This window comes from Coccinella septempunctata, chromosome 5, assembly GCF_907165205.1.
Source record: "Coccinella septempunctata chromosome 5, icCocSept1.1, whole genome shotgun sequence".
Taxonomy (NCBI): domain Eukaryota; kingdom Metazoa; phylum Arthropoda; class Insecta; order Coleoptera; family Coccinellidae; genus Coccinella; species Coccinella septempunctata.
In genome coordinates, this window is record NC_058193.1 from 38,941,669 (window position 1) to 38,956,719 (window position 15,051).

At 38.9% G+C, this 15,051-nt stretch overlaps 1 protein-coding gene across 1 annotated transcript in view; it reads left to right on the forward strand.

The window, feature by feature from the left end:
* The window catches only part of LOC123313847 (transcription factor Sp9-like), an 83,890-nt gene that overhangs the window by 1,007 nt on the left and 67,832 nt on the right, over positions 1-15,051 (forward strand). The gene's annotated exons all lie outside the window — the stretch shown is intronic.

A 15,051-nucleotide genomic window follows, 5' to 3' on the forward strand; every position in this document is an offset into this window, starting at 1 on the left:
GTATAGTTGAAAGAACAATTTGTGCCTCTACATACATCTTGATCTTTTATCATGTTTTTATTGCTGAAACATAGGTATAACTAAGCTCCAAATAGACCTAAACTAATTTCATTCTTCAGAGGAAAACAGTTTGAATAACGAGAAATAATATCATTGTCCATCAAGTTTGAACAAACCTTTTTGTGTACACGAAGATTAATACTTACAAATCGAGCAATTCCTCTCAAAATAACCTGTCTACTATATCAAATTACACATTAATGTGATAATAATTCTAACTGTCTAACCCCACAATATACCTAATTCGAAGTACAAACGTACAAACTTGAGAATTTTCAATGAACTTTAATCATAAGCTTTATAAATTGAATTGGAGAATCAAAGGGTAGTCCTGTGTACGCACCGGTTGAAAAGTCGTTATGGAGACAATATCTTTTTAACCGTTCCGAAATTACCAGTTGAATTTCGTCATTTGTTGAGAAAATATCGAGGATAAACTGACGGACAAGGGGTGGAAAATTTCAAAACTTCAATATGTGTCTTTGAATAATTGATTTTGAAAGGGACGGTTGAAGAAATGATTGATTGCAAGATTGGGAGGTCTTGAACAAGCGAAGGTTATAATTTGCATTGAAAAATATCCAGTTTGAGAAAATTGAACTCGTTTCGATCTCAATTTACCTAGAGATGGTGAAAATCGATTATTTTGCTGACAAAGTCTTATTTCGACGACTGGTTGAGGTTGGAAGCTCATTTCTTTTTCCCTTAATTTATTTCGCACTGCTGGTATCCTCAGCAGGATTTCCCGCTGTTAATCGATTGTCGAATTAGTCCCAAGCAGTGAACAGATTATATCCACTGAAATATGCACCCGATTGAGTGCCGAAAACATTCATCTGTTTCGGAAATGATTATCCCGCTTCGGCGTGATATTTCAATGATCTCACACAGGGCATTTTTGATTGATGATTCTCGTACTTCGAGTCGAATATGACGGATGGAAGAGAGGCTTTAGATGTCGCAGAAGCTGCATTATTCATGAAGTTGCGCACATGAGAGGGGAAGGTGATCATTTTCCAATGTTATTTTTGAGTAACACATAGAAGAATCTCTTAACGATTCAAAATGAGCAGTTTATTGACCATTTCCAAGCATAAGTGGTGAAAAAATCATTTGTGCGCCAAATATCGGAAGTTGATTAAAATGCATGCATTCTTATAAGGCTCTTATTGATATTCACGTCAATGTTTGTACGATTCCCTTACTATAATCGTGTGGTATGCTGGTACTTGATACCATCTACTACAGCAACTATCCCATCGAGTCGCTACGTCATCGTGACAGTTTATTAATTCAAACATTTAACCCCTCTGAAATAATCAATCGCTCGCACGCATATTTGCGGTTTGAATATACACAAACTAACGCGACGCCGTTTTGACCTGTGACAACATTGTTATGTTATACCTGCATCGGGGTGTATCGTGCAAATAATTAGACCTCATCTGACGACGTGAAAGCCGTTTGATCTGGTCCTGTAAGGGACGATATCGAAAGCAAATACCAATCAGACAATAGCAATAATTGCTAAACACGAGCATCGGATGTTCAAATCGATACTTTTTCGAACAAAATTTCAATGTTAAAATATTTCATTCCTCAACATATTCTTCTCTTAATTGGATACACTAGGTTATTGTTATACCCTTATCCAAAAAATCAATCATGATCACTCCATGACAATCCCAAAAAACTGCAGCAAGAACTTTTCCAGCAGATTTTTGGACACGAAACTTCTTAGGTCTTGAAGAACCAGAGTGTCGCCATTCCATTGATCGTTGCTTTGTTTCTGGATCGTAGAAATGTACATAAATCTCATCCATAGTAACAATTCGGTTTAAGAAGTCTACATCGTTTTTAAATCGAGCACAGATCGAACGCGATGCTTCTACCCTTGCACGCTTTTGGTCAACATTCAAACATTTGGAGATCCATTTTGCAGCAATTTTTCTCATGTCCAAATTGACGTGAACTATATGATGAACGCGTTCGTATGAAATATTCAGTGCTTCAGATATCCGTTTCAGCCCAATTCGACTGTCTGATAAAATCATGTCATGAACTGCATCGATATTTTCGGGGACTGACACAGAAACTGACCTTCCTGATCAGTCATCACCTTCAATGGACAATTTACCTGTTTTGAAGCTTGCAGTCCAATATTTCACGGTCGCATTCAAAGGACATTGATCACCAAGGGTATTAAGCATATATTCGTAAATCTGCTTACCTCTTAACCTTAACCCTTTTAAATACAGGGTCTTGATGATGGCTCGATACTCCAATTTTTCGATTTTCCCAATTGCGGTGGACATTTTCTTTCTTTTAATTTATTGCGTAACTCTGGTTTACTTTTTTGATCACAAACTTCACACTGACACTTCTTATGAGTTATTGTTGGTTTCTATGGTAATGCAATATTTCCTCTCTTCAATTTTCGAGCAGGCTATATACAGTATTGCTGGCTAAGTAGTTGTGAATATTTTCTAAAAACGATAGATGGTATAATTAAGAAAACAAATTCCCAGCTGAACGATAGATACAGCCTAGAATGACGGAGACTGATCTCGTAACACTTCTGCAGTTGCATGTCGATTTTTTCAGCCGATCAAACGCCGAAGGAGATTCAAATTTTTATTTCAACAATCGAAGCTTCTGTGAAAGATTGCGTGTTGCAATCTCGACGGCAACTTCACCATTACCGAGGAAATTGTTGCAATAATTAAAATAATCACTGGTATTGGAAATACCAGTAAGGAGAAGTTGCTCGGAAAGGTAAAAAATCACAAGAGAGTTGCAGGTGCTCTAGTTAAAGTTTAGTTACACCGAAGAAGGGAACTTAAAGCGATTGCGCTTAGAAGGTTTATTATAATGTTTCAAACATGATCTGTATTATATACATGACATTATCAGTTTCTCAATGGAAAAGAAATTGGGAATTCTCTTCGTTTGGAAGAGCGACAATCCATTCAGATTTCAACGAATCATTCTGTAAGTGCCATTTCTACCAGATAAACATATTGAAGTTGAGTTTTCACTTGTACCCTTTTTACGTCAAGCTGCACGATGCATTGCATTGAGGTCACCAATCTCGGCATAAACGCTCAGTTCTTTGGATCAGCAAAAGCTCTGGCGTTGAACTCTTTGCCATTATGTGATGGTGACGAGTTCCTAAGAACGAAGACCTAAGAAATGAACCAATCTAAGGCGATGAAGTGAGTTCTCAGAAACTCTGCTTGAACCCACCATAAGAATCGAAAGATTTCACTCTTAATTAATGGTCGAATCAGCCTCAAAGAGTCTACTCTGCAGAAGCTGCACATCTCTATACGACCTCGTAGTCGGAAGGTCGTCGATGTAAAACAGTTCACGGAATTTAATAAGCGGCGTGCACGATATCCCGCAGCAATTATAAAAATTACTTTACGTTAGGTAATTTGGCTATGTGAACCGAGGCAGGTAGCAAGAAGGACACAACCGATAGAAGTCTCTTCTAAGAACTAGTTCTAGGCCTCCTCGACAAAGTCGCGTCGAGATAATTACGTCGATAGTAATCGGAAAGATAATCGAATTGAAAATTATAATGGCGTGGTGATTCTGTTCCCAGCCGCTGGACTATGCTGGCGAGATGGATACGAGTCGCTTGGTGGTGAGGTTTTTCTAGGACGTGGCCGATGTTGCCACGTCAAAGGCAGAGTCGATCAAAAATCGACGGTTTCGTTACTGAAGGAATCACACATGTGAAAAAAGAAGGTTATGGGCCTCGAATGTTGTCTTTATTCTTCAATTTCGCGATAAGAAAGAGATCAGATGGATAGGGAGGCTGGGAGTGTCCTTTGAGAACAAGAAGTTATCTGCAATAACCATATAGTGGTTGACATGTTCTTTCTGCATAATGAAAACTTTTAGAAATGAAATCAGCATTTTTTGACTTCTCATTTCACTCTGAAATCCATTGACATCATATTGCTAAGGCCAAAGTACCTTAGTTCATCTCTCATCAATTGATGGGTAATTGATACTTCATTTCATAGCTTCCCTCCCCTGATTAAAAAGACCAGACTTCACCAGAGCTAGTGATTTCTAAGCAGACCCGGCAACTTTGAACGCCACACTGAATCCACTCGGTTTATCCTTCCAATCTCGATAACACCTGTTCTATATTTTATACCATGTTTGGCACTGATATTATCCTTTGATCGAAACCGAGCCATTAGGATCTAAGGCCACGTATAGGAGGATGGAGATCGAATGAAGAGATTAGCGGATGGTTCAATCTGGGAATTTCGATGGGATAAATCATTTTTGTTTCTCACAGTTCTTCGAAAGGTCATTCCTAATAGGTAGTGAAAAAATTCTCATATAATTTTTGTGTTCTTCTCAGGAAACATTTATTATCGGATTTATTCCACGTTATCGTATCTGTACCATTCAATTTTGGAAAGCTGTGTGGATTTGTCGATTGAAGAAACTGTTTTTCAGATGATTTTGTGATTGGTTCATAAGTACTTACCTCGTAAGTACCGAGTTAGAGATTTTTGACGTTTATCAAACGAAAATTAAACAAATCTTCCTCAGTTTGAGTGAGGTTAGCACCGATCGCAGACAGATGTGTTCAAGTCAAACGATAGGGAAGAGTAGCAGACGAAATTATTCCAAATCCAAAATTTTTTATTTTTCGAGCTGTATAAACCCGGATCATTTTCTTGATTGAATTTAGGTCGTAGATTACGAATATGCAATTAGATTTGTTCTAGGATCAGTATTTTCGGAAATAAATCACTTTTAGTGAAAAATTTCGAAAAAATTGGTCAACTTCAATCAGCTGTAGCAGCCAGAAAAAAGGCACTGGACATATGCTGATTGTTTTAGTGATAGATTGATCCTTTGCGAATGAAAAAATCCAACTTTCTTCTACTTACCGTGAACAGTTCAGATTTTATGATTTTTTCCGCGAAGGTCCAAGATTTCGAATTTTCCATCGTCCATAACTTGAAAACTAATCCTTTCAGGAAAGTTCTGTTTGCATATTCGTGATCTACGCCCTCGATTTAGTAAATACTTCAATTTTGGTGGAAATCGGGGAGATCGAAAATTTCTTCAATTTTTCCATACATATGCATGGAAAAATTGCGATTTTTTGAAAAAAATTTTTGGTCTGCGATCTGAACCAAATTTATACTGTCGACTAATTCGAGGGCGTAGATGACGAATATGCAAACAGATATTTTTGAAAAAATTTATTTTTCAAGTTACGATCGATGAAAAATTGGAAATTTTTGACCCTTGCGGAAAAAATCATAATATCCAAATTGGTCGCGGTAGGTGAATAAAAATTTCATTTCTGAATCCGCGAAGGATGAATCTATCACCAAAAAATCAGCATATGTTTAGTGCCTTCTTTTCTGGCTGCTACAGCTTCTCAAATTTGACCAATTTTTTCGAAATTTTCCACTAAAAGTGCTTTTTTTTGCAAAATACTGATCCTAGAAAATATCTAACGGCATATCCGTTATCCATAAAATAACCCGGGTCGATATAGCTAAATGAATAATTTTTTGTTCGTACTTAAAATAATTTCGGTGGTGGAGAGCAGATATTTTTTTTTTATTTCTTTTTCCAGTTATGGTCGGAAATTTCTTCTCATAAAATCCTGGTAATTCACTCAATTACGCATGAAAAATGAAGCCTCATTGCAAACATTCCACGAACCCTGTTTTATTGAGTCACAAAACCGAAATTTCTCTCTGCTCCGTTCGTGTTCATCGCCAGCCAATCCCCCTTCGCCAATTTCGCAATCACCGAAAACAACCGACGACGACGTCACAGATAGCCGTCTCACAATGCCCCATAAAAATTCACGCTCGACCATGCTCGACAAAGTCGAATGAAACGAAAAAAAAAAACACAGCGTTGATGCTCACGGTCCCGATCGGCGTTTTGAGAGGATAAACCGGCATATAATGGGGATATTAAAACATTCTTCGGATATTCTTCGACAAATCGACGTGGGTGTAGAGGAATACCACAACACGTGCCCCGGGCGAGACTCGATTTAGTCCCGATGGTCTTTTTTTCCGATCGGGCACCGATTCGCGTCGTACTGTTCCGTGAAGTGCCGAGGTTTCTTGGGAGGTTACGGAATATGGAAATTTTTCAGCGAACACTACACGATCGGTACGGTTTCAGCACGTGAAATCGCTAATGGTCGAGCCTGGGAAAGTGACAAATTGGTTTTATGCGTCTATCGGAGTCTTAAACTCGCCGTGGAATATTTTCCTCCCTCGGTTCATTATTTGCTATGATGTACCTTCGGAGCCTTGCAGTTTTCTGTTGGGAGGAAAAAATCCTTCCATTCTTCATCAACATCCACCAAGCAAACCTTTTTTCTCTCTCTAGTAAACGTCAGTGTCAGAACGACACCAATTTCAGCAGACAGCATCAACAAGCCATTTCACTCGGTCAATTTACAAGGCAAGAGTTGGCTCATAAAACTGATGCAACCATTCGGTCTTGACGAATGGTTGACCCCATCTTTTTGGGAATTTTCGAAGGTCAACTTCTGATACTCGTAGCTCCCAGAAAAATCATCGTAGATTCAGATGTGATGAATATTCTGAAAGAACAACTCTTCTAGTAATGATTCTGAGAATTTCATCCATCTAGGCGGAACCGTTCGGTCTTGACGTATTCTTAACTGAACCCATCTTTTAAAGGATTTTTCGAAGGTCTGTTTCGAGTCGTTTATCTCTCAATAAAAGTAACAGTAGATGGAAATGTGATACATATTCTGAAAGAACAACTCTTCTAGTTCTGACTCTGAGAATTTCATCCCTCTAGGAGCAACCGTTCGGTCTTGACGTATTCTTAACTGAACCCATCTTTTTAAGGATTTTTCGAAAGTCAGTTTCGAGTCGTTTATCTCTCAATAAAAGTAACCGTAGATGGAAATGTGATACATATTCTGAAAGAGCAACTCTTCTAGTAATGATTCTGAGAATTTCATCCATCTAGGCGCAACCGTTCGGTCTTGACGTATTCTTAACTGAACCCATCTTTTTAAGGATTTTTCGAAGGTCAGTTTCGAGTCGTTTATCTCTCAATAAAAGTAACCGTAGATGGAAATGTGATATATATTCTGAAAGAGCAACTCTTCTGGTAATGATTCTGAGAATTTCATCCATCTAGGCGCAACCGTTCGGTCTTGACGTATTCTTAACTGAACCCATCTTTTTAAGGATTTTTCGAAAGTCAGTTTCGAGTCGTTTATCTCTCAATAAAAGTAACCGTAGATGGAAATGTGATACATATTCTGAAAGAGCAACTCTTCTAGTAATGATTCTGAGAATTTCATCCATCTAGGCGCAACCGTTCGGTCTTGACGTATTCTTAACTGAACCCATCTTTTTAAGGATTTTTCGAAGGTCAGTTTCGAGTCGTTTATCTCTCAATAAAAGTAACAGTAGATGGAAATGTGATACATATTCTGAAAGAACAACTCTTCTAGTACTGACTCTGATAATTTCATCCATCTAGGAGCAACCGTTCGGTCTTGACGTATTCTTAACTGAACCCATCTTTTTAAGGATTTTTCGAAAGTCAGTTTCGAGTCGTTTATCTCTCAATAAAAGTAACCGTAGATGGAAATGTGATATATATTCTGAAAGAGCAACTCTTCTGGTAATGATTCTGAGAATTTCATCCATCTAGGCGCAACCGTTCGGTCTTGACGTATTCTTAACTGAACCCATCTTTTTAAGGATTTTTCGAAGGTTAGTTTCGAGTCGTTTATCTCTCAATAAAAGTAACAGTAGATGGAAATGTGATACATATTCTGAAAGAACAACTCTTCTAGTACTGACTCTGATAATTTCATCCATCTAGGAGCAACCGTTCGGTCTTGACGTATTCTTAACTGAACCCATCTTTTTAAGGATTTTTCGAAAGTCAGTTTCGAGTCGTTTATCTCGCAATAAAAGTAACCGTAGATGGAAATGTGATACATATTCTGAAAGAGCAACTCTTCTAGTAATGATTCTGAGAATTTCATCCATCTAGGCGCAACCGTTCGGTCTTGACGTATTCTTAACTGAACCCATCTTTTTAAGGATTTTTCGAAGGTCAGTTTCGAGTCGTTTATCTCTCAATAAAAGTAACCGTAGATGGAAATGTGATACATATTCTGAAAGAGCAACTCTTCTAGTAATGATTCTGAGAATTTCATCCATCTAGGCGCAACCGTTCGGTCTTGACGTATTCTTAACTGAACCCATCTTTTTAAGGATTTTTCGAAGGTCAGTTTCGAGTCGTTTATCTCTCAATAAAAGTAACCGTAGATGGAAATGTGATACATATTCTGAAAGAGCAACTCTTTTAGTAATGATTCTGAGAATTTCATCCATCTAGGCGCAACCGTTCGGTCTTGACGTATTCTTAACTGAACCCATCTTTTTAAGGATTTTTCGAAGGTCAGTTTCGAGTCGTTTATCTCTCAATAAAAGTAACAGTAGATGGAAATGTGATACATATTCTGAAAGAACAACTCTTCTAGTACTGACTCTGAGAATTTCATCCATCTAGGCGCAACCGTTCGGTGTTGACGTATTCTTAACTGAACCCATCTTTTTAAGGATTTTTCGAAAGTCAGTTTCGAGTCGTTTATCTCTCAATAAAAGTAACCGTAGATGGAAATGTGATATATATTCTGAAAGAGCAACTCTTCTAGTAATGATTCTGAGAATTTCATCCATCTAGGCGCAACCGTTCGGACGTATTCTTAACCTAACCCATCTTTTTAAGGATTTTTCGAAGATCAGCTTTCGAGTCGTTTATCTCTAAATAAAAGTAACCGTAAATAAGAATGTGGTACATATTCTGAAAGAGCAACTCTTTAAGAAATAAATCTGAGAATTTCATCCATTTCGGCACAATTATTCGGTCTTGAGGGAGCTTTAACTGACCCCATATTTTAGGGAATTTTCGAAGGTCAACTTCTGATACTCGTAGCTCCCAGAAAAATCATCGTAGATTCAGATGTGATGACATATTCTCAAAGAGCAACTCTTCTAGTGATAAATCTCTTAATTTCATCAACCTCAGTCCAACCGTTTGGTCTTGACGAATTCTCCACGTCGCAAGGGTAAAAAGCACGGGAGGAAATCTCTAAATTTCGACCTCGGTGCAACCTTTAGGACCCTAAGACACATCAATCCAAAAAAAGTCGTAATAAATTCATTAATACTGGGTGTTCTGTCTTCTAAGTCACTTAGTATACCTACATAAATTTTATGTTTTTCGTTATCGATCCAAATGCTCATTTTTAGCAATAACTTTCCAAGAAGGCAAATAACATCCGAATAGAATTTGAACGTCCGTCAATCGGTAATAGGTCAAGATTGGAAAAAAGCCCCTCCGAACAGGAAAAGACCAATCAAACGGGCAGATGTTACGAAATTGAGGCATTTCTACCGCGTCCCAGCCTAGACGTTCGTATTGTAACATGTGCGTGTAGAATCAACAAGACATTTACACTTATGCGGAATAAAAAATTGCTACCACCATCGCCAGCGGCATTTCTGCATTCGATTTGTGTCGTTTCGTTGTTTTAAGCTTGACAAGAATTTGCATTTTTGCATTCGAGACGGTTGGAAACCTTCGGGGGAAACGACAGGTTAATTACGAAGCAAAGTCTATGTTATGATAATTCAAGATACTGTTGTTGGTAGCATTATATGAAGAAAAATGATGCGTCTTATATAGTGATATCATAATATGTGGATTACTCTAGTCTGAATGAAATTTTTTCCAAAACCAAAGATACTTTCGAAATTCTAGCATTTTATTCAAGGTAGGTTTGTCTATAAACCTTTTGTTCTCACTTCGAACAAACCCAAGGGTTGATCAATCTTTTACTTCTAGGTATGTGAACGTCTACCCTCTTAAAGTGAGAAATAAAATGATCTTGTAGCTCTTTTGGATTTTCGTGGGCAGAATTTTCTATTACAAAAGATCTCGCCCTCGATCTATAGGGATCCCCATCTTACCAATCTTTTCTGGATAAGACTTAACCAAGGGGTGACACGTATAGTGATTCCAGCTAGGCTTTCCTGTTCAGGATCATCAGATTATTGATCCAACAGTACTACAGCGACGCTTTATAAGTTATTCAATTTATAGCTTCTGCTCTGGTGGATTTCAGACCATTAGGAGTTTCTTGAAGGTTTTCCAGTCAGGTGGTCAGCTTGCTGGTTGGCTCAAATAAACCAGTATCCTGGCACTCGAATGATGTCATTGTCTGTTGATTCAGCTAGGTACTCGACACATTCGTCTATTACTTACTATTTCTGTCAAATGCTATAAAATTTGTTGACCCAGGAAGATTACAGATTCGAAATCAGTTAACAATAGCTTCTAGTATGATCATTTCTACAGCCCTTTCGCGAATACGCTTTCGAAAAAGATGTGCATGCACGTGGAAACTCCAAGGTGACCTCAGAAGTATACGTGACAAATCCAACCACGTCCCATCGAGCTATAAGACACCAACACGACTACAAATTCACTTTACAACGCCACGAACAAGCCTAAAACAATTTCGCGAACCACAAATCATCGGTTGGTAAGCAGATAGGTGAGCTCGGCTAATGGTCTGATGGTCACTTTCGTGGAAATGATTAGAAATTATCCCATTTAGCTTATTGGCGTCTTTATCGGTGCTTTATGTCGATGGAACAGTTGCATTCCTCCGGGCCTGGTAGGATTATACCGAGAACCCATTCAAAATGGCGGCAAATCGGTCCGATTATGCATACCATTTCCCTCGGTAATGATACATGCGTGATGTGCGATGCAAAGTGAGTTAAATTGTTTCCACGAATCCGAAATACGTGTCTATGCTAGAGAAGCGTGACCTTTTCCCGTCTTACGTTTGGTGGGAAATTCGCTCCAAGGGACCTTTACCGATAAAGAGCCGAATATGCGATTCTGAAGGCAAGAATTTGGTCGTCATAGCAAGGCAGAGTCGATAGGACGAACTTTGTGGTGGCGACCAAAGGATTTTGAGATATTTTACCACTTGGAAAGGAAATGACCTTTTAATACTGAAGACCTTCTTTTCCAGTGATATTAAGGTCAGAGAACAAGAAAGAAAATGTAAATAATACAGCCTTCATCAAACTTATTCGAAGAACGCACGGTGAAGAACATAATCTCTGCGAAGGATCACTTTCATCGTCAGAAATCCCTTCAGTTTTGAAATTTATAATATTCCAAATCTTGCTTTTGATCGTGAAGGTCTTTCGACCAGGTTCGGTCATCCAAGTGAAGATTCTTCTGTTCTGCAGTTGTTCGAGGAACAGGTATAATTGAATCCCAATACTGATAGAGTAACCAGAGCAGAACTAAAAAAAGTCATAGAGATACGACAAAAGGTAATACCTAATTCGAAAGTATCAATATGGTAGATATATTTGAGAGGGGTTTGCATTGCAACCTTATTCATTCATTCATTATTGCTGTACCTTCAAAAAAGACATAAAAAAAACAGACTTATAATTTCGTAGGGCTTATTGCGACTGTGTACCCTCCTGTGACTGAAGAGACCCAACCGTGACCTACAGATCCTTCCACACTCCGGGCATGGATAGTCACCAACCAAATCTGGACGCCGCTGTATTCTTCTCAAGTCTCCATTATAACTGTGCACCATAGACCTCAACTGTGACCTGTCTAACGCTAGTTGTTCCCAGTTATGATTGGCATTAACTGATTTTAGGGATTGATGTAGTGTATCCTTAAACCGTTTATACTGTCCTGCTTCCGGGCTCCCTCTGTCAATTCGCCATACAGAGCTATTTTGGGGATTCTTGTGTCTTGCATCCTCAGAATGTGGCCGCTCCATCTGAGTCGGGCCCTCGTTACTTGAGTCTCAATTGTTGTACAACTCGCGCGTTGCAAGACTTCTGCATTCGAAACTTTGTGGAACCATTTGATATGCATTTTATGTCTTAGATGACCTTGTTGCGTTTGTACAAGCTGTTTTATGTCGCATGTAGGGCGTCCAGCTTTCGCCTCCGTAAAGAAGCGTTGGGAGCACGACTGCCTTGTAAATAGCTGTCTTGGTCTTCAGATTGAGGTCGTGATTCTGAAACACTCTGACCTTTAGCTTCCAGAATGCCCGTGATGCCGAATTAATACGGTTCTGTATTTCCGAGTATAGGTTAGCCCTAGTATTAATGAAGTATTCGAACTGCTCGACCTGTTCTAGAGTTTCATCCTCCAGGCTGATACGTGTTTGAAGGATGGCGACCTTGAGGTCTATAGTGGCCCCGATCAGAGCTGTTCTCGACATTACGTAGTCTACAGATCACCCTCTAGTTCTAGAGTTCCAATGAACTCCAGTATCTCGGTTGGCTTCAAGAAGAACTCCTCGCTCCTGAAAGTTCCTGGTCCAAAGCATTTTTTGTGTTCTCTCGTGATGGCGAAGCTTCATCACCAGTTGATCCTCCTACTCCCAACAGAATCTGCACTCGTCAGACTCTGCTAGAAGATTTCTGAGCCGACAAGGGGATGTTGAATATTCTTGCTAAGGTCCAAATGGGCCTTGTGGACGTAGAGCGGTCCCGTAGAGCCCACAGCTCAGTGCTTAGCTCTATTCTATTATAATGAGCAGCCAGTATGCTTCTGGGACGAATATGGGAGCCCCATTTCGTATTCCATCCGAAGAATCTACTACGAACACGACAATTACAACTCTTTCCAGCAGATAAAGCAGAAAATACCACTCACGGGGCAATTACGCAGAAATCAACGTAGGAAACCAATAGAATTGGCAACTGACGGCTGATGGCGGTGGTAAATAATGGGTTTGTTATATCGGAAGTTGAAATGTTACCAGAGAGAGATAATTTCGCATAACTGGACTGGTAATCAGGAATCGGGCAATCAGAATGTGCAAAATACCTTCTACCAGGTTGAGTCGACCGGATGCATTAAAAGGCCGATACGTGCGACGGCTTAATGTGCATGTGCATAAATCGCGATGGTCGGTTTAGCAGAGAGATGGCGAGATCACGAAATCGGACAATCGGTTCGAGAGTTATCGATCAGGGCGCATCGCTGGGTATTGCGCCGGGTATTTAATCATCGCGGACGTTGTTGTGGGTTGGGTGGTACTCGATAAAAGGGGGAATGGAGTTCGTGCCACGGATTTTCTCGTTGCTACACACACCCGATGGTTATCGGGACATGATAAGTACACGAACTAGGCGATAGATCGAAAACCAATCGAGGGACAGGAGCCCGGTGTAGCCTATTGGACGTATCAATTTGTCTCAGAAGGTTGCACATAATTTGTTCACAATTTTCCGACTTTCCTCACAACGAGCCACTCCATCTATGTCGAAAAGTTGACAGATGACAGCATACCCTACAATCTTAAATGGGAAAGGGGTTTGAGTCACTCCTTGTTTGAAGGTGAATCGATGGTCCTTTCAAAAACGCCATACACTGCCCTGTTTTGTTAGTACTTCCGAAAATTAAAAAACAAAGAGTAGAATAGTTAACATCAAGAGTTGCAATGAAACATGAAAAATTTGTTACTATACAGGGTGAGTCAACAATAGATTCTTGAGGTCAAAAGAAACACTTACGATTACGAATATGCAATTAGATTTTTCCTAGGACCAGTATTTTGGGAAATAAATCACTTTTAGTGAAAAATTTCGAAAAAATTTGTCAACTTTGAGAAGGTGTAGCAGCCAGAAAATAGGCACTGGACATATGCTGATATTTCTGGTGATAGATTGATCCTTTGCGAATTCTGAAATCGAACTTTCATTCACCTACTGCGAACAGTTCAGTTGTTATGATTTTTTCCGCGAAGGTCCAAAATTTCGAATATTCTATTGACCATAACTTGAAAACTAATCCTTTCAGCAAAGTTCTGTTTGCATATTCGTGATCTACGCCCTCGATTTAGTAAATAATTCGATTTTGGTGGAAATCGGGAAGATCGAAAATTTTTCCAATTTTTCCATACATATGCATGGAAAAATTGCGATATTTTTGAAAAATATTTTTGGTCTCCGATCGAAACCAAATTTATACTGTCGACTAATTCGAGGGTGTAGAGAACGAATATGCCAACATATATTCTTAAAAAAGTTTATTTTTCAAGTTACGGTCGATGAAAAATTGGAAATTTTGAACCTTCGCGGAAAAAATCATGAAAGCTAAACTGTTCGCGGTAGGTGAATGAAATTGGATTTTTCCATTCGTAAAGGATCAATCTATCACCAAATAAATCAGCATATGCCCAGTGCCTTTTTTGTGGCTGCTACAGCTCCTCAAAGTTGACCAATTTTTCCGAAAATTTCCACTAAAAGTGATTTATTTCCCAGAATACTGATCCTAGAAAAAATCTTACTGCATATTCGTGATCTACGACCTCGAATTAGTCAGTAAAATTACCCGGGTCGATATAGCTAAATGAATAATTTTTTGTTCGGACTTGAAATAACAATAGTGGAGCGCGGATATGCAAACTTCTAAAAAAAAATATTTTTCAAGTTCTGGTCGGAAATTTCTTCTCATGAAATCCAAGTAATTCACTTAATCACGTATGGTCTTTTCAGAAACACCATACACTGCCCTATTTTGTTAGTACTTGACATAAAACTGGCCAGATATGCTGTAGTAATTCGAGTGATATAAATGACCAGGTCTCTGATGTTTCAGATTTTAACTGAATCTCCTCTTAAATATAACTGAAAAACGAGATCTACATGTATTTTTCTCGAAGATCATCAACAAAACACTCGTAACTAGGGTCCAGCAATCATTACAACTGAGATAAATGAGGAATAAAGTGACAAAGCCTCTGTTCTCCGTCTCGGCGATATTTTGACGTGGACCCGTTGCGTGCCAAGTTTTTCCTAGAACTTAATGAATCTATTCTGTCGGGACCCGAAATGAGCCTTGTTTTATTTCTGG